General features: G+C 43.7%; 2 pseudogenes; both read left to right on the top strand.

Annotated features, from left to right (window-relative positions):
• The first annotated feature begins 1,359 nt into the window (after positions 1 to 1,359).
• LOC119358400 lies at positions 1,360 to 2,945 on the top strand (annotated as a pseudogene).
• A 4,599-nt stretch (positions 2,946 to 7,544) lies between these two features.
• Positions 7,545 to 9,130, top strand: LOC119352410 (annotated as a pseudogene).
• Positions 9,131 to 19,048: the final 9,918 nt, after the last annotated feature.

Genomic DNA, 19,048 nt, shown 5'->3' with positions numbered 1-19,048 from the left:
GGGAGTTCCACCAAGAAATGCGGGAGTTCCTCCGCAGGCAAAAATGATCCAAGGGAAGTGACCATCTGGAAAGAAGAGAAGATGATACTTGTCTGTACCACACGATCCTTCATGTGAGTAAGGCCTGAATATACCTACCCAGCAGACAAGTCTTTAGAAGTTCCAACTGCAGGAGTCAGAGTGGTAGTCTGGTAGATGTTGAAATCAGTTGGACTCGGCGGTCGTAAATCGAATGTAATCATATGTTTGATAGGTTTAGTCTGTAGTTTGTGCCATGCTAAATGTAAGTCATAGAAGGTAGTGTATTATTCTGTTAGGCAAATCAAAATCCGATGAACTTTACGTGCTCCACTTCTCCAGTTCAGTTTTGCATGGAAGTTGCGTACAATTCTGATTAATCTGTGTCAATTAGTTTGGAACCAGACAAGTTTGCAAAACCGCATTGAGACAGGATTGACAATTTTGATTTTCAGTAAATTGGTTTATTATTTTTTTAACAAAATATATCCACACTCTGGTGTGTAGAGTTAAAAATACAATGAGCGTTCAATTTGAAGTTCGGGCATAGGACAATATGCATGTACCAAAGTTGAAATATGGTCTCACATTAAACGAGTGTTCAGTATAGAAATGAATTTATATTAAAAAATTGGTTTCAAATATTTGAACTAAAGATCCACTTCTTTTTGTTCACAACATCGAACGGCTCGTTGTGTTGACACCAAAGGTATGGCAACGGACGTCAACTCAACCGGGGGCAAAACCAAAACTGACCGTCATACAACTGAGCTGGATGCAAAACTAGCCGACAAAACCGGTTAACATGGTTGGTAACAAATCCTTCTCAGATGATTGTTTCCTTTTATCATCCACATTATATTGGACTTTGCCTATAAATGTGTGTTTGGAAATCAGACTTATCCTTATAATATCCTATATCGTATAAAAAGAGGAAGAAACACTTGAATATTATTAGAGTAGTAATTGTCATTGGTGACGATGCAAAAGGAAAGAAACATGAAGAATCTTTAATCTACACATAAAAAGGATGGTCGATAAGTTTCCAATACCAACAATCGATCAACGGTGTGTTTCCTACCTATTTTGTATCAGTACACGCTTTCACAACCAACAACGGCTCCAATTTTAGATGGAAATACTCCTACACACTAGGATTAGGCCTTAATATATATTTACCTTTTTCATCCCTCAATCCATAAAACAGATTGGCCCATGAAGGATACCAGTATATATATGCCCCCATACACGAGCATGTCGTCCAAAGTTCATCGAGCAAACACACAAACACTGGACTACCACCGAACTTATCCCACAACTTTGTCAAGTCTTCTCTTTGAAATGGAGGGTGTTACAGTGTTGATTGTTGGTGCCGGGCCAGCAGGCCTCACAACGGCAGCATGCCTTAGCCAATTCTCAATTCCTTATGCCATCGTCGAGCGCGGGAGCTGTAGCGCGTCACTCTGGCGCAACCGCGCGTATGATCGCCTCAAGCTACATCTCACAAAGGAGTTCTGTGAGTTGCCACACATGTCATACCATGTAGATGCACCAACATACATACCAAAAACCTTGTTTGTGAAGTACTTAGATGACTATGTTGAGCGTTTCAACATCCAACCAAAGTATCTCACCAGCGTGGAGTCAGCCACATATGACAATGATGAAAAATGTTAGTCCATTGTGGAAAAGGACATGTCAAAGTGCACCACAGTCAAGTTCACGGTGAAGTTTCTTGTTGTGGCAAGTGGTGAGAATAGTGCAGAGAATATTCCAATGTTCCCTGGACTGGAAAACTTTCCAGGTGATGTTATCCACTCCTCAAGCTACAAGTCAGGCAAGAGCTACTCTGGCAAGAATGTAGTGGTCATTGGATCTGGCAACTCCGGGATGGAAATTTCTTATGACCATACGACCCATGGTGCCAACACATCGATTGTTATACGAGACCCGGTACGTACATGCACTATATATTTTCATTGGGTGCATGAACGCAAATTCTTAGTATAGTTATTAATAGAAGAGATGCAATTTTTAGTGTTATTACTAATAGGAAGTATTTCACATAGAAAAAGAGATGGATTGTTTTATATCACACACGAACAACTGAAAGACTAGAGGAACCACATGACAAAAAATTATTTCTTGAAAGAAGAAATACTATTTTTATAATGCATACTTCAAAAGAGGTGTGACATGTTTTTTGGTTGTAGATTCATTTAATGAGAAAGGAATTAATTCGTTTGGGGATGACACTTGCTCACCGTCTTCCATTGAATCTAGTGGATAAACTCCTTGTGATGGCAGCGTATTTAATATTTGGAGACATGTCACGGCATGGCATCACACGGCCAAAAATGGGTCCAATGACCCTCAAATAGGAAACAGGACGATCTGCAGTAATTGATGTTGGGACTGTTGGATTGATCAAAAAAGGAATCATCAAAGTAAGTATATCCTTGACATGACATCAATTTATAACATATGTTGATTTGATATGCCAAGTTATCAATGTATTTTTTATCTGCTAAAGGTTCAAGGGAGCATTAGTAAGATCAAGGGCAACATAGTTAAATTTCAATGCAGTAAAAGAATGCCATTTGATGCAATTGTGTTTGCAACTGGATACAAAAGCACGGCAAATATGTGGCTCAAGGTAATATAGCTTGTGTTTGAACATGTCTGAGTTTGTTTTCTTGGTGTAACCATTATTAAATATGCTAACATGGTCTATGTTTTTAATCCAGAATGGTGAGAGCATGTTAAATGGCAACGGACTAACCATCCAAAAATATCTGAATCATTGGAAAGGTGGAAATGGGCTTTACTGTGTTGGGTTGGCGAGGAGAGGATTAGCTGGTATTGCAACAGATGCCAAGAATATCTCTAATGACATCAAATCTGTGATGGACTTTATGTCAAGTTAAATCATCTTTTACACGTAGTTTACCATGGCAAGCATGCTAGAAGGTTGATTCTTTGAGAAATATATCCATTGTGTCACCTTTGTATCTAGCTTTTAGAAAAGTAAATTTATGTTTATTTTAAGGTTCATATGTGCCCTGGAGAGAGATGTACTATTATACTATAATCAAGGGCTCTGTACTCTTATTACGCGGTGAGATTTCTAATTTTGGTTGAACCTACAACTGTGTATTATATTTTATTTACTTGAAATTATATGTGCAAAAGGCATGCGCTCAATACTCTATTATCGATGCCAAAATCTCTTGTGGCATGTTTACCCCATCAACATACAATTGTAGGAGGTAGTAATCACATCAGCCTAAAATAAATGCATAGTTCACTACATCCATCGCCGGTACTGTAGTGCTATTCAGTCTTAGAATGGCACTAGTTATCATCCCATGCATCTGCATGGGGTAGCTGACGTACTATAAATCATTAAAAATATTTGTGAACATATTTAGAAATTTAAAACTAAAACTTAGAACACCATATGACGGAAAACTACTATTTAGAACATGTATTTGTGGTTATGTGATACACGTATCCTTAACTGTTGTGGACACAGTTTGTTGTGCCCGAAGCGCAGGGTTTGCAGTATGCAGTAAGTTTTCCATCGGCTGAGATCCAAGGTATCCATCCGCATAGTCTTGGATATAAATTGCTTATTACCTTGCGACCATGGTGCCAATACTTTGATTGTTATACGAAGCCTGATATGTACTGCATGCACTATATATTTTCACTGGGTACGTGAACACAATTTTTTAGTATAGTTACCACTGGAAGAGATCCATTTTTTTAGTATTATTACTAATAGAAAGTTTTCACATATATAAGAGATGGCATGTTTGATATGACGCATGAACGAACAAACGACTAGAGGAACTACATGACAAACAATTAACTTTTGCAAGAAGAAATTCTATGAAATTTTGTTTTATCATGCATGCTTCAGAAGAGGTGTGACATGTCTTTTGGTTTCAGATTCATGTAATGACAACAGAATTTATTCAGTTGGGATGACACTTGCTCACCATCTTTCACGAAATCTAGTGAATAACCTCTTTGTGACGGCAGCGAATTTCATATTTGGAGACCTATCGAGGCATGGCATCACAAGGCCCAAAACCAAAAATGGATCACAACGACCCTCAAGTTAGAAACCTGCCGATCCATAGTGATTGATGTTGGGACTGTTGGATTAATAAAAAAATCATCATCAAAGTATTTGGAATATTTGAAGGAATCTGCCTTATTAGTAATATTTTTATAGTTGAAAATAATAAGTAGACCTTTTCTCTCATAATGTCGATTTGTTTTCTAGTTGGCACTTCTAGAGAGATCCTAGTCATCTACCTAGATATATAGATCTGACTCAAATGCGCAATTATATATTTCAAAAATAAGGCACTTACATGACGAAGAAGGCGGCTACTTGCATATATACTGAATGTTCATTATATTTGAAGGCATAACAAGGAATCATTTGTTTTCTTTTTGGAGAAACACCAGCATTGGATTTATAAAAGTGTCAGTGGGATATATAGAACATCATTTGAATCAAGACAATAAGAAATCCTAAGTACCCTTTTTACAATGTGAACTGATGGAATAAAGCATATATAGTGGATGAGCTTCTCCCAGTTTTGTCTATCAATTTTATCAACTGATGACTCATTGGAATTGAATGACTTCCAAGACAAAATATACTCGAATGGCAAAGATTGCTAATGCCAAACTTGAATTAGCTAAAAGCAACTATAACCAGTAACTGAAATATGATCTTAACACGCTCATGGATTGGCAGAGTGTACCTCTGTATTCTGTTTTCCCTTTTTTCAAAATAGCACATTTAACTGATGCATTGTTCGAGCAATCTTCAAATCATTCAAAAAAATCCGAGGCATTGTTTGGCCAGCCTTCTGAGTATGACTTGATGGGTCGGTCCCTTAAGCAAGGAGAAGAAGCAAGCAGGCCCAGCAATGACGAGTGAGGCCTCCACAAGTCCACAAGTCCACAAAAACAAAACCCGCCAATCCACCATCCTCCTTCCTCCTCTCGGGTTTTACTACGCATCGCCGCCGTCTCCCTCCCCACCTCCGTCCCTCGCCGCCCCGCCTCCTACCCGGCAGACCACCACCGAGGCCCGAGCCAGCGGCCATGACCGGCAAGAAGCACAAGTCCTCCAAGAAGCAGCCCAAGGGCAGCCGCCTGCCGCTCGGCACCTAAGCAGACGTGATGGCCGACGCCGGGAAGCGCGGTCGCTCCGGCGCCGCCAAACGCCACCAGGCCGAGGAGGAGTTCGTGCCCTCCTCCATCAGCGCCAAGATCCTCCGCGAGGCCCTGAAGAAGTAGCAGGAGCAACAGGAGGAGATCCTCCACGTACTATTCAGTCTTCGAATGGCACAAATTATCAACGTGTGCAACTACATGGGCTAGCTGACGTACTAATAAATCATTAAAAATATCTATGAACTGATTTAGAAACTTAAATCTAAAAGTTAGAACACCATATGACGGAAAACTACTATTTAGAACGTGAATTTGTGGTTACATAGAAGAGATGCATTTTTTCAGTATTATTACTAATAGAAAGTATTTCACATATATAAGAGATGGACTGTTTTATATCACGCACAAACAGGAAAACAACTAGAGGAACTACATGACAAAAAATAACAATTGAAAGAAGAAATTATATGAAATTTTGTTCTATCAGGAATGCTTCAAAAGAGGCGTGACATGTCTTTTGGTTGCAGATTCATGTGATGACAAGAGAATTAATTTAGTTGGGATGACACTTGCTCACTTTGTTTCACTAAATCTAGTGGGTGACCTCTTTGTGATGGTAGCGAATGTCATATTTGGAGATCGATCGAGGTATATGGCGTCACAAGGCCCAAAACTAAAAATGGTCGAATGACCCTCAAGTTAGAAACCAACCGACCCACAACGATTGTGTTGGGACAGTTGGATTAATAAACGCTTCACCCATCAAACCCTTCCAGCTCCTTGCGGATGGACGTTGCTTGGACACATTTCAAAACCTGTACTCTAGTAGTCTGATTACCGCTATACTTACATCTGGGCGCCTCTTATTTGCGTAGGACATGTTTGACCAATGTTGTGACCACGCAAGGGATAACGGGTACTTGTTGTGGGAGGACACGAAGAAGATGCGGTTGATAGTGAGTGGGGAGTTCCACCAAGAAATGCGGGAGTTCCTCCGCAGGCAAAAATGATCCAAGGGAAGTGACCATCTGGAAAGAAGAGAAGATGCTACTTGTCTGTACCACACGATCCTTCATGTGTGGAAGGCCTGAATATACCTACCCAGCAGACAAGTCTTTAGAAGATCCAACTGCAGGAGTCAGAGTAGTAGTCTGGTAGATGTTGAAATCATTTGGACTCGACGATCGTAAATCGAATGTAATCATATGTTCGGTAGGTTTAGTCTGCAGTTTGTGCCATGCTAAATGTAAGTCACATAAGGTAGTGGATTATTCTATAGGGCAAATCAAAATCCGATGAACTGTATGTTTTTCCACTTCTCCAGTTCAGTTTTGCATGGAAGTTGCGTACAATTGTGATTAATCTGTGTCAGTCAGTTCGGAACCAGACAAGTTTTCAAAAACCGCATTGAGACAGGATTGACAATTTTGATTTTCAGTAAATTGGTTTATTATCTTTTTAACAAAATATATCCACACTCTGGTGTGTAGAGTTAAAAATACAATGAGCGTTCAATTTGATGTTCAGGCATAGGACAATATGCATGTACCAAAGTTGAAATATGGCCTCACATTAAACGAGTGTTCAGTATAGAAACGAATTTATATTAAAAAAATGGTTTCAAATATTTGAACTAAAGTTCCCCTTCTTTTTGTTCACAACATCGAACGGCTCGTTGTGTTGACACCAAAGGTATGGCAATGGTCGTCAACTCAACCGGAGGCAAAATCAAAACTGACCGTCATACAACTGAACCGGATGCAAAACTAGCCGGCAAAACCGGTTAGCATGGTTGGTAACAAATCCTTCTCAAATGATTGTTTCCTTTTGTCATCCACATTACATTGGACTTTGCCTATAAATGTGTGTTTGGAAATCAGACTTATCCTTATAATATCCTATATCGTATAAAAAGAGGAAGAAACACTTGAATATTATTAGAGTAGTAATTGTCATTGGTGATGATGCAAAAGGAAAGAAACATGAAGAGTGTTTAATCTACACGTAAAAACGATGGTCGATAAGTTTCTAATACCAACAATCGATCAACGATGTGTTTCCTACCTATTTTGTATCAGTACACGCTTTCACAACCAACAATGGCTCCATTTTTAGATGGAAATACTCCTACACACTAGGATTAGGCTTCAATAAATATTTACCTTTTTCATCCCTCAATCCATAAAACAGATTAGCCCATGAAGGATACCAGTATATATATGCCCCCATACACAAGCATGTCATCCAAAGCTCATCAAGCAAACACACAAACACTGGACTACCACCGAACTTATCCCACAACTTTGTCAAGTCTTCTCTTTGAAATGGAGGGTGTTACAGTGTTGATTGTTGGTGCTGGGCTAGCAGGCCTCGCAACGGCAGCATGCCTTAGCCAATTCTCAATTCCTTATGCCATCGTCGAGCGCGAGAGCTGTAGCGCATCACTCTGGCGCAACCGCATGTATGATCGCCTCAAGCTGCATCTCGCAAAGGAGTTCTGTCAGTTTCCACACATGTCATACCCTGTAGATGCACCAACATACATACCAAAAACCTTGTTTGTGAAGTACTTGGATGACTATGTTGAGCGTTTCAACATTCAACCAAAGTATCTCACCAGCGTGGAGTCATCCACATATGACAATGATGAAAAATGTTGGTCCATTGTGGCAAAGGACATGTCAAAGTGCACCACAGTCAAGTTCACGGCGAAGTTCCTTGTTGTGGCAAGTGGTGAGAATAGTGCAGAGAATATTCCAATGTTCCCTGGACTGGAAAACTTTCCAGGTGATGTTATCCACTCCTCAAGCTACAAGTCAGGCAAGAGCTACTCTGGCAAGAATGTATTGGTCATTGGATTTGGCAACTCCGGGATGGAAATTGCTTATGACCTTGCAACCCATGGTGCCAACACATCGATTGTTATACGAAGCCCAGTACGTACATGCACTATATATTTTCATTGGGTGCATGAACACAAATTCTTAGTATAGTTATTGATAGAAGAGATGCAATTTTTAGTGTTATTACTAATAGGAAGTATTTCACATAGAAAAAGAGATGGACAGTTTTATATCACACACAAACAACTGAAAGACTAGAGGAGCCACATGACAAAAATTTACTTCTTGAAAGAAGAAATTCTATTTTTATAATGCATACTTCAAAAGAGGTGTGACATGTTTTGTGCTTGCAGATTCATGTAATGACAAAGGAATTAATTCGTTTGGGGATGACACTTGCTCACCGTCTTCCATTGAATCTAGTGGATAAACTCGTTGCGATGGCAGCGTATTTAATATTTGGAGACCTGTCATAGCATGGCATCACAAGGCCAAAAATGGGTCAAATGACCCTCAAATCAGAAACTGGCCGATCTGCAGTAATTGATGTTGGGACTGTTGGATTGACCAAAAAGGGCATCATCAAAGTAAGTATATCCTTAATATGACATAAATTTATAACATATGTTGATTTGATATGCCAAGTTATCAATGTATTTTTTATCTCCTAAAGGTTCAAGGGAGCATTAGTAAGATCAAGGGCAACATAGTTAAATTTCAATGCAGTAAAAGAATGTCATTTGATGCAATTGTGTTTGCAACTGGATACAAAAGCACGGCAAATATGTGCTCAAGGTAATATAGCTTGTGTTTGAACATGTCTGAGTTTGTTTTCTTGGTGTAACCATTATTAAATCTGCTAACAGGGTCTATGTGTTTTTAATCCAGAATGGTGAGAGCATGTTAAATGGCAACGGACTGCCCATCCAAAAATATCCGAATCATTGAAAGGTGGAAATGGGCTTAACAGTGCTGGGTTGGCGAGGAGAGGATTAGCTGGTATTGCAACAGATGCCAAGAATATCGCTAATGAAATCAAATCTGTTATGGACTCTATGTCAAGTTAAATCATCTTTTACACGTAGTTTACCATGGCAAGCATGCTAGAAGGTTGATTCTTTGAGAAATATATCCATTGTGTCACCTTTGTATCTAGCTTTTAGACAAGTAAATTTATGTTTATTTTAAGGTTCATATGTGCCCCGGAGAGAGATGTACTATTATACCATAATCAAGGGCTCTGTACTCTTATTACGCGGACAGATTTCTAATTTTGGTTGAACCTACAACTGTGTATTATATTTTATTTATTTGAAATTATATGTGCAAAAGGCATGCGCTCAATACTCTATTATCTATGCCAAAATCTCTTGTGGCATGTTTACCCCATCAACATACAACTGTAGGAGGTAGTAATCACATCAGCCTAAAATAAATGCATAGTTCACTACATCCATCGCCGATACTGTAGTGCTATTCAGTCTTAGAATGGCACTAGTTATCATCCCATGCATCTACATGGGGTAGCTGACGTACTATAAATCATTAAAAATATTTGTGAACATATTTAGAAACTTAAAACTAAAACTTAGAACATCATATGACGGAAAACTACTATTTAGAACGTGTATTTGTGGTTACGTGATACACGTATCCTTAACTGTTGTGGAGATAGTTTGTTGTGCCCGAAGCGCAGGGTTTGCAGTATGCCGTAAGTTTTCCATCGACTGAGATCCAAGGTATCCATCCACATAGTCTTGGATATAAATTGCTTATTACCTTGCAACCATGGTGCCATTACTTCGATTGTTATACGAAGCCTGATATGTACTACATGCACTATGTATTTTCACTGGGTACATGAACACAATTTTTTAGTATAGTAACCATTGGAAGAGATCCATTTTTTTAGCATTATTACTAATAGAAAGTTTTCACATATATAACAGATGGACTGTTTGATATGACGCACAAACAAACAAATGACTAGAGGAACTACATGACAAACAATTAACTTTTGCAAGAAGAAATTCTATGAAATTTTGTTTTATCATGCATGCTTCAGAAGAGGTGTGACATGTCTTTTGGTTGTAGATTCATGTAATGACAACAGAATTTATTCAGTTGGGATGACACTTGCTCACCATCTTTCACTAAATCTAGTGAATAACCTCTTTGTGACGGCAATGAATTTCATATTTGGAGACCTATCGAGGCATGGCATCACAAGGCCCAAAACTAAAAATGGATCACAACGACCCTCAAGTTAGAAACCTACCGATCCATAGTGATTGATGTTGGGACTGTTGGATTAAATGAAAATCATCATCAAAGTATTTGGAATATTTGAAGGAATCTGCCTTATTAGTCATATTTTTATAGTTGAAAATAATAAGTAGACCTTTTCTCTCATAATGTCGGTTTGGTTTCTAGTTAGCACTTCTAGAGAGATCCTTGTCATCTACCTAGATATATAGATCTGACTCAAATGTGCAATTATATATTTCAAAAACTAAGGCACTTACATGACGAAGAAGGCGGCTACTTGCATATATACTGAATGTTCATTATATTTGAAGGCATAACAAGCAATCATTTGTTTTCTTTTTGGAGAAACACCAACATTGGATTTATAAAAGTGTCAATGGGATATATAGAACATCATTTGAATCAAGACAATAAGAAATCCTAAGTACCCTTTATTACAATGTGAACTGACGGAATAAAGCATATATAGCGGATGAGCTTCTCCCAGTTTTGTCAATCACTTTTATCAACTGATGACTCATTGGAATTTACTGACTTCCAAGACAAAATTTACTCGGATGACAAAGATTGCTAATGCCAAACTTGAATTAGCTAAAAGCAACTATAACCAGTAACTGAAATATGATCTTAACACGCTCGTGGATTGGCGGAGTGTACCTCTGTATTCTGTTTTCCCTTTTTTCAAAATAGCACATTTAACTGATGCATTGTTCGAGCAATCTTCAAATCATTCAAAAAAATCTGAGGCATTGTTCGGCCAGCCTCCTGAGTATGACATGATGGGCCGGGCCCTTAAGCAAGGAGAAGAAGCAATCAGGCCCAGCAATGACGAGCGAGGCCTCCACAAGTCCACAAGTCCACAAAAACAAAACCCGCCAATCCGCCATCCTCCTTCCTCCTCTAGGGTTTTACTACGCATCGCCGTCGTCTCCCTTCCCACCTTCGTCCCCCGCCACCCCGCCTCCTACCTGGCAGACCACCACCGAGGCCTGAGCCAGCGGCCATGACTGGCAAGAAGCACAAGTCCTCCGAGAAGAAGCCCAAGGGCAGCCGCCTGCCGCTCGGCGCCGAAGCCGACGCGGTGGCCGACGTCAGGAAGCGCCGTCGCTCCGGCGCCGCCAAGCGCCACCAGGCCGAGAGGAGGAGTTCGTGCCCTCCTCCATCAGCGCCAAGATCATTCGCGAGGCCCTCAAGTAGCAGCAGGCACTAGTAGGGAAAAGGCTAGCAGCAGCGCGGGTTTTAGGCCTATCAGCAGCGTGGGTACCCGCGCTACCTATAAGGCGCTACAGCTAACTCTTAGTAGTAGCGCTGCCTGTACCCGCGCTACCACTATTGACTATAGCAGCAGCACTTTTCAGGAACGCGCTGCTATTACTTAGCTGTAGCAATTTCCCGGTCCCGCACTACTGTTATATCTTTCACCATTTCCCCATTCCGGCTTTGATAAACTGCAATTTCCAAATACTAGGTACTACTAGATATCAATTTCATAAAGCATTATAGGTACTAGGTAGTACTCCCTCGGTTCGAAATTACTCGTCGTGGTTTTAGTCCTCGGTTCGAAATTACTCGTCGTGGTTTTAGTTCAAATTTGAACTCAAACCACGACGAGTAATTTGGAACCGAGGGAGTACTTGATAACAATTTCATATATACTCAACATGCATCCTCAAGCAGTACAAGGTGACATCGACGACGATCATCATATTTAGTTCTAGATGATATTGACGACGATCATCATATGTAGTTCTACATGATATCGACGATGATCATCATATGTAGTTCTAGATGATATCAACGACGATCATCATCCTCAAGCTTAGGCGGTGGGTGTTCCTGATAGTAATTAGGATGGCCTGTCTAGCACGAAGATTCTTGCCAACGAGGAATCTCTTCCACCCAACCGAGTTCAAGTGTGTGCGACCATCTGTGCCTATGCGGTAAGTACATGCGGTGACGGAGCCCCTTGCGGTAAGGCGTAGTCCAACTGAGCCTTCGTCATCAGGCTCGATACCACAACTCACAGATAGGTTCTTTGGCAATCTCTGAATAAGAAAAACATATCAATTAATAAATAGCCTAAGCATGTGATCACACTCTACACTAAAGTATATCATCGACTAGATTCCACAAAGCATATCATTGGACTCTACACTAAGCATATCATCGGATTCACTAAGCATATAATCGGATAATTTGCATTTGTAAGTATAACAATAAAGCATATATATATCATCAAAGTACTACATGCAGTACGTATAACATACCATTTCATGCCTATCGACCATGGTACTTGTCAGGCGGGTCACGAATGGCACCCCGACAAAGTCATCACGTGGTGGAATTATGTCCTATAGGTTGCACACCTCCTCCTCGCTCAGCCTCATTCTTTACGCTATGATGGCTTCATGAAGTGGGTTCTCATCATCTTCATTGAGTGGGTCCTCATTATCTTCATCATCTTTGTCATCTTCATCATCTTCCACCAGGTTGATATAAATGACAACCAGCTTGGGTCTTTCTGCTCTGAAGGAGAATCTGATTAACTCACCACCAGTAAGACACATGTGAGCGAGGAAACGGGCCCATCCATCTCCTCCAATCTGCGACATATTGCGTCCTTTCTCGACCTCCATAGTGTACGGCCCCCCAGGAGCCTCAAATGTCACAGTGTCTCATGTCAGCTTGTTGAATTTCAACCTCACATTGCATGGGACGATCTGTGTAAGAAAAGCAAAATGACACAATGCAGTAATGCCAACACTAAAAATAAAATAGTTGTTACATTTCATCTAATTTCTTACCGCCGCATGACGAAAACTCGGATGGAAGTAGATGTCGAATAGCTTGCCAGTTGCAAGGCTGCTGCCGCACCTTGACTTGCACAGTCGACATAGTGGTGCTGGTGGTGGCGCCATTTTACTAAATCAACTAAATCAAAATGTTCTAAATTAACTAGCCTACTAAATCAACTAAATCAACTAGCCTACTAAATAAACTAAATCAAAATGTTCTAAATGAACTAGCCTACTAAATCAACTGAATCATATCAACTAAATCAACTAAATCAACTAGCATACTAAATCAACTAGCATACTAAATCCACTAGCATACTAAATCAACTAAATCAAAATGTTACATATGAAAGCCTACTAAATCAAAATGTATCAGGGAGGAGGGACAAGGAGGGGAGACTCGAGGAGGGAGAAGATAGTAGGACGGAGGAGGAAGGCGGAGCGAGGAGGGTCTGGCCGGCGGCGAGTGGAGAGAGGACGGATCGAGGAGGAAGGCGGAGCGAGGAGGGGGCGGCCAGTGGCGAGTGGAGGGAGGATGGAGGAGGAGGCCAGTATCGAGTCTAGCGAGGAGGATGAGGCGACAGCGGCGCAGATCGGGGGAGGGGCGACGGGGGAGGACCGGCGGCGCGGGGGGTGAGGAGGAGACCGTGAGTGTGTGTGAGTGTGATCTATGGACGAGGCTAGTGAGATCTGTAGTTAATTTAGCAGTAGCGATTATTGCCTGAATGCGCTGCTGCTACGTTACGTAGCAGTAGCGCTGTCTATTTTAATGTGCTGCTGCTATAACTGGCCTCGCGGCGGCGTCGTGGGAATTTTAGCAGTAGCGCCGCTTGGAGTGCGCGCGCTACTAATAAACTTGTTTCAGCAGCGAGTTTCCACAGCCCGCGCTACTTCTACTTAGCAGCAACGCCTGATTTTATAGCGCGCTACTGGTAAGATTCTGTGTATAGGCTTTTCCCTAGTAGTGAGGAGCAATAGGAGGAGATCCTCCACGTGCTATTCAGTCTTCGAATGGCACAAATTATCAATGTGTGCAACTACATGGGCTAGCTGACGTACTAATAAATCATTAAAAATAGAGTAAATTCCAGTTTTTACCCCCTATTTTGATATTTTTGACACTAATTACCCCATTTAGCCATATTTCATCCATTTTACCCAATTTAACAGAAGTTCTGCCACAATTTACCCTGTTTAAAATTTTGTGAGCGTTCTGACCGACATGTCCCAATTGTCAGGTCCACTTGGCATCCCACATCGACCGTTTTTTCCTGCCTATTTTCTTCCTACTGGATCGGTCCTCCCAGCTTCTCCTTGACCGAGAACAGGACCAGCCCGATGGAGGTCGCTCGCGTCGCATCCAACGCACAACGCCTGAGTCGGCCGTGGGCCACGCTTGCCTCCAGTCGGTTCTTGCTTGTGTTGCCTGTCCCCTATCGATTGCATCGCCCGTCTAGGTTTCCAACCCACGCACATGCTAGGCTCGCTCGAACCTTGGGTTGGGGATTGTCAGGCAGCGGTGATGATGACGGTGGTGGCGGCGATGAGTGCTGAGCAGCCGGCCATGCGATTTCATACCTCCTCGAGCAGGGTTGTATGGCCGCGGCATCCAAGCAAGAAATGACCCCGTGGAATCCGATGGCTCAGGCTGTGACCAGTTGGCATAGGCGCGTCCATGTACATGATCCCATCAGGCTGTGACCAGTTCATCTTACTACTTTGGTGACATAGCAGGGACCCCATGAGGATGTGCTCAGTTGATGGCGGGGCTATGGCGATGGCTGGTCCAACAAATTAGTGAGGTTGGTGAACAAACAATCCCTCTCAGTCGTACCCCATTCCACAAGATTTTGACCATATCTATCATAGCAATTTGTGTAGTCTGATATTTTCCCAACTCATGCATTAGCCGGCGAGGCATTTCATTAGGACAGAGTAAAGATGCTTATTGAAGATCATGTGTATACATGTCACCCTTCTGCAATGTGTAGGAGCTAAGAAAGGTGAAGACTGACAAGGTGTTTGTGCCGCTGCTTGTGTAGCCTGTCATTGCCACTGCCACTGTTTGGTGTATTCTGTAGTTTGTGTAGTTGTGAACTAGTGAAGCTATCTATAAATGGGAGGCATTATTCAATCCTGTTTCGAACATGTGAATCCAGAGCGGTCTATAGCCTATATTAATCAGTTTTGACAGTAGTGTGAAGCAGAAATACGATCTGTTTGGCAAAAGAGAGATAATTTGACAGCATGATCCTTGAATAAGGAGACGAATTGACATCATGACCCAGGGAACAAATAGGCAGAAATAGTTGTCATAACACAAATTTTTCGCATTTTATTTCCATGATCTGTTGCAAATAATAGAGAAGGATCTATTTTATAAATAATAGGAGAATACCATCAACTCCAAAAAATAGACAGGGTAAATAGGCACAACACAATTGGACCTGCCGGTTAGAATGCTCACAAAAAATTAAACAGGGTAAATTATGGCAACATTTCTACTAAATAGGGTAAAATGGATGAAATCCTGCTAAATGGGGTAATTAGTGTCAAAAATGTCAAAATAGGGGGTAAAAACCGGAATTTACTCTTACAAATATATGTGAACTGATTTAGAAACTTAAATCTAAAAGTTAGCACACCATATGACGGAAAACTACTATTTAGAACGTGAATTTGTGGTTACATAGAAGAGATGCATTTTTTTAGTATTATTACTAATAGAAATTATTTCACATATATAAGAGATGGACTGTTTTATATCACGCACAAATGGCAAAACAACTAGAGGAACTACATGACAAAAAATAACAATTGAAAGAAGAAATTCTATGAAATTTTGTTCTATCAGGCATGCTTCAAAAGAGGCGTGACATGTCTTTTGGTTGCAGATTCATGTGATGACAAGAGAATTAATTTAGTTGGGATGACACTTGCTCACTTTGTTTCACTAAATCTAGTGGGTGACCTCTTTGTGATGGTAGCGAATGTCATATTTGGAGATCGATCGAGGTATATGGCGTCACAAGGCCCAAAACCAAAAATGGTCGAATGACCCTCAAGTTAGAAACCAACCGACCCACAACGATTGAGTTGGGACAGTTGGTGTCGTGGTATTCTCACGGGGGGTGTGCAAGACGACACATGCCACAAGGTGGCTTCGTGTGAGGGCAAGACTGCTACCGGAATATCCAGGGACGGGATTGCGAGTATCACACGCTAGTTTACCCAGGTTCGGGGCTCTCCAGAGAGATAACACCCCTACTCCTGCATGTCTGAGTATATGTGGTATATCTGGTACAGAGTTGCTCCTGGAGCTATATCTCGGGCATGCGTGCCCATGGCCGAGTGGCCGTATGAACTAGTGGCCATGCATGTGTGTGTGTTTGTGCTAGCTAGCTATCTTGCTAGCTAGCATGCATGCGTGAGGCCTCCCCCCTGATGGATGGATGGAGTTAGCTTATATAGTAGTAGGCATGGCTGGTGGTAGCGTTGGTTGTAAGCTACCTTGGGTAGCTTACAAGCCAAGCTATGTAGGCATGGCTAGTGGCATGGTCCATGTCATGCTTGTTCCCTGGGGTACTTTATAAATCAGTACCCAGGGGACACAATACACTGTAGATGACATCACGGTATGGTCGTTCCGTTGGTGTCTCGTCAGGCTGCAGTTGACTTCGGGCGGTCGGCCTGGCGGAGGAGTCGGCAGCCAGCAGTCGGCTTGATGGAGGAGTTGGTAGCCAGCAGTCGGCCTGGTGGAGTAGTCGGCAGCCAGTAGTCGGCCTGGTGGAGCAGTCAGCAGCCAGCGGGGTCGGCCTGGTGGAGCAGTCGGCAGCCAGCAGTCGGCCTGGTGGAGCAGTCGGCAGCCAGCAGTCGGCCTGGTGGAGCAGTCAGCAGCCAGCAGTCAGCCGCCGGCCAGGTAGTTGGACTGAGGGGCTTTGCTAGCCCCGATGTCTTGAATTCTTGTCTCGCCGTCTTCGGAGTATCCGTGTCCAATTACTCCGACAGTAGCCCCCAAGCCTCCGGGCAACTTGGCAAAGTTGGGCGGAGGTTTTTTGGTGAGTGTTCATGGGAATGATCATGAAAAAGACAAAGTTAGTCAACGCAGATATATCTAATGTTTGCTTTTAGCATTGCAATTTTTATGCGGAGGGTGCCGATTCAGTTTCGTCCGAGCCCCCTTAATCTTTTTCGTGTTCCCTCCGCTTTTTGCTTGTGCTCTTGCTCGCCGGACAGCCGCTCTGCGGTCTGTGGCTGAGAGTGGGCCGCAAAGTGGAGTGTACAGTACTCGGACTCTGGGAGTGGATTTAACCGAGCAGATACTCATAAAGGAAACGGTGGGTCGCCCGAAGCGTTTCTCTTCGCGGACGTTTTTTCACGTGGGGTGACCTTCTGCTTTTGCTCTCGCAAGCCGGACAGCCAATCTGCGGTCTGTGGCTGAGAGGTTGGCTTTTGGTACTGCACACGCTACTAAGACGTCTGCGGGAAAAAACATCTTAGGCCAAGCGGCCGGCCCCCGGGCCAACTCTGGCTGGCACCAGGGCGAACAATGGAGCAACTGTAATAAAAATGCGGAGACAGCCCCCGAGCATCGCTCGGGGTTATCCGTGATTGCGTGGTGCAAAAAATATGCGGGTGAGGAGCTCACATTCGTTTTCGTGTTGCCGAGGCGGAGTTTTGCCGAAGACAGTCGGCGCGGCTCGGCGCTCGTGGAGAACGCTGGCGCACCCGCTGGGTGCAGCCTTCGAGCCTTCGGGTGCTCGAAGGGGTCCCGGCCGGTCAGGCTCGACCGGCCAGGGGGGCGAGGCATCTTGCAGCCGGCCGCTCGGAGCCGGACAAAACTCTTCTCTTGTCTGCAATCTTCGCGGGGGCGCGTCAGCGCATCTGCTGGATGTAGCCCCCGAGATTCGGGTCGACTGCTGAGCAGTCGGGCCGGATCTTCCGGCAACTACTTCGTTTTCTTCTTCGCGGGGGCGCGTCAGCGCACCCGCTGGGTGTAGCCCCCGAGATCTGGGCTGACTACTGAGCAGTCGGGCCGGATCTCCCAGCAACTACTATGTCTTCTTCTTCATGGGGGGCGCGTCAGCGCACCCGCTGGGTGTAGCCCCCGAGATCTGGGCCGACTGCTGAGCAGTCAGGCCGGATCTCCCGGCAACTACTTTGTCTTCTTCTTCGCGGGGGCGCATCAGCGCACCCGCTGGGTGTAGCCCCCGAGATCTGGGCCGACTGCTGAGCAGTCGGGCTAGATCTCCTGGCAACTACTTTGTCTTCTTCTTCGCGGGGGCGCGTCAGCGCACCCGCTCGATGCGTCGTCGGAGCAGGAGGCAGTCCAGCCGGCCTGACACAGCCGGCAGCGCGGGTCACGACTGACTGTCCGAGTGGCGAAGCAAGCGGACGGACAGACATGCATATTTTCTTTTCTTCTCTTTTTCTTGTCAGCTGGTTGGGCAGGCGGACTCCGGCACAGCAGTCGGGCTCTTTACATCCGGCCAGGCAGTCAGCGGTCGGACGCACATCTGGCAGTCGGACGCATATTCCAGCTGGTTGCGTGCCGTCGAATGCACATCTCTCTCACTTTTTTTTGCCAGTCTGCTGTGTGCAGTCGGACACACTCCAGCCGGCCTCAAGCATCCGACCTTTGACTCTTTCAGTCGGCAGTCGGCCTCTTCTTTTCTCTATTCTTTTTGTGCTCTGCCTAACGAGCCGGTAGGAGCGGGGCGCGCCGGAAACCAACGGTCGGATCGCGCCAGAGGCCAGCGTCCGGGTGGCGGGGAAGCCGGCAGGCCGGGTCGCCGGGGAAGCCGGAAGGCCGGGTGGCCGGGCGGAGCCGGCCAGCGCAGGAGGCCGGGTCCGGGAGCGGCCGGGATGCGGAGACGGCTCGGGTCGCAGCAGAGCGACAGTGGCGAATCGGCAGCATGACCC

Source organism: Triticum dicoccoides, chromosome 2A (assembly GCF_002162155.2).
Source record: "Triticum dicoccoides isolate Atlit2015 ecotype Zavitan chromosome 2A, WEW_v2.0, whole genome shotgun sequence".
Classification (NCBI taxonomy): Eukaryota; Viridiplantae; Streptophyta; class Magnoliopsida; order Poales; family Poaceae; genus Triticum; species Triticum dicoccoides.
Note: the sequence above shows the minus strand (reverse complement) of the source record. Positions and strands in the feature narration are given on the sequence as shown.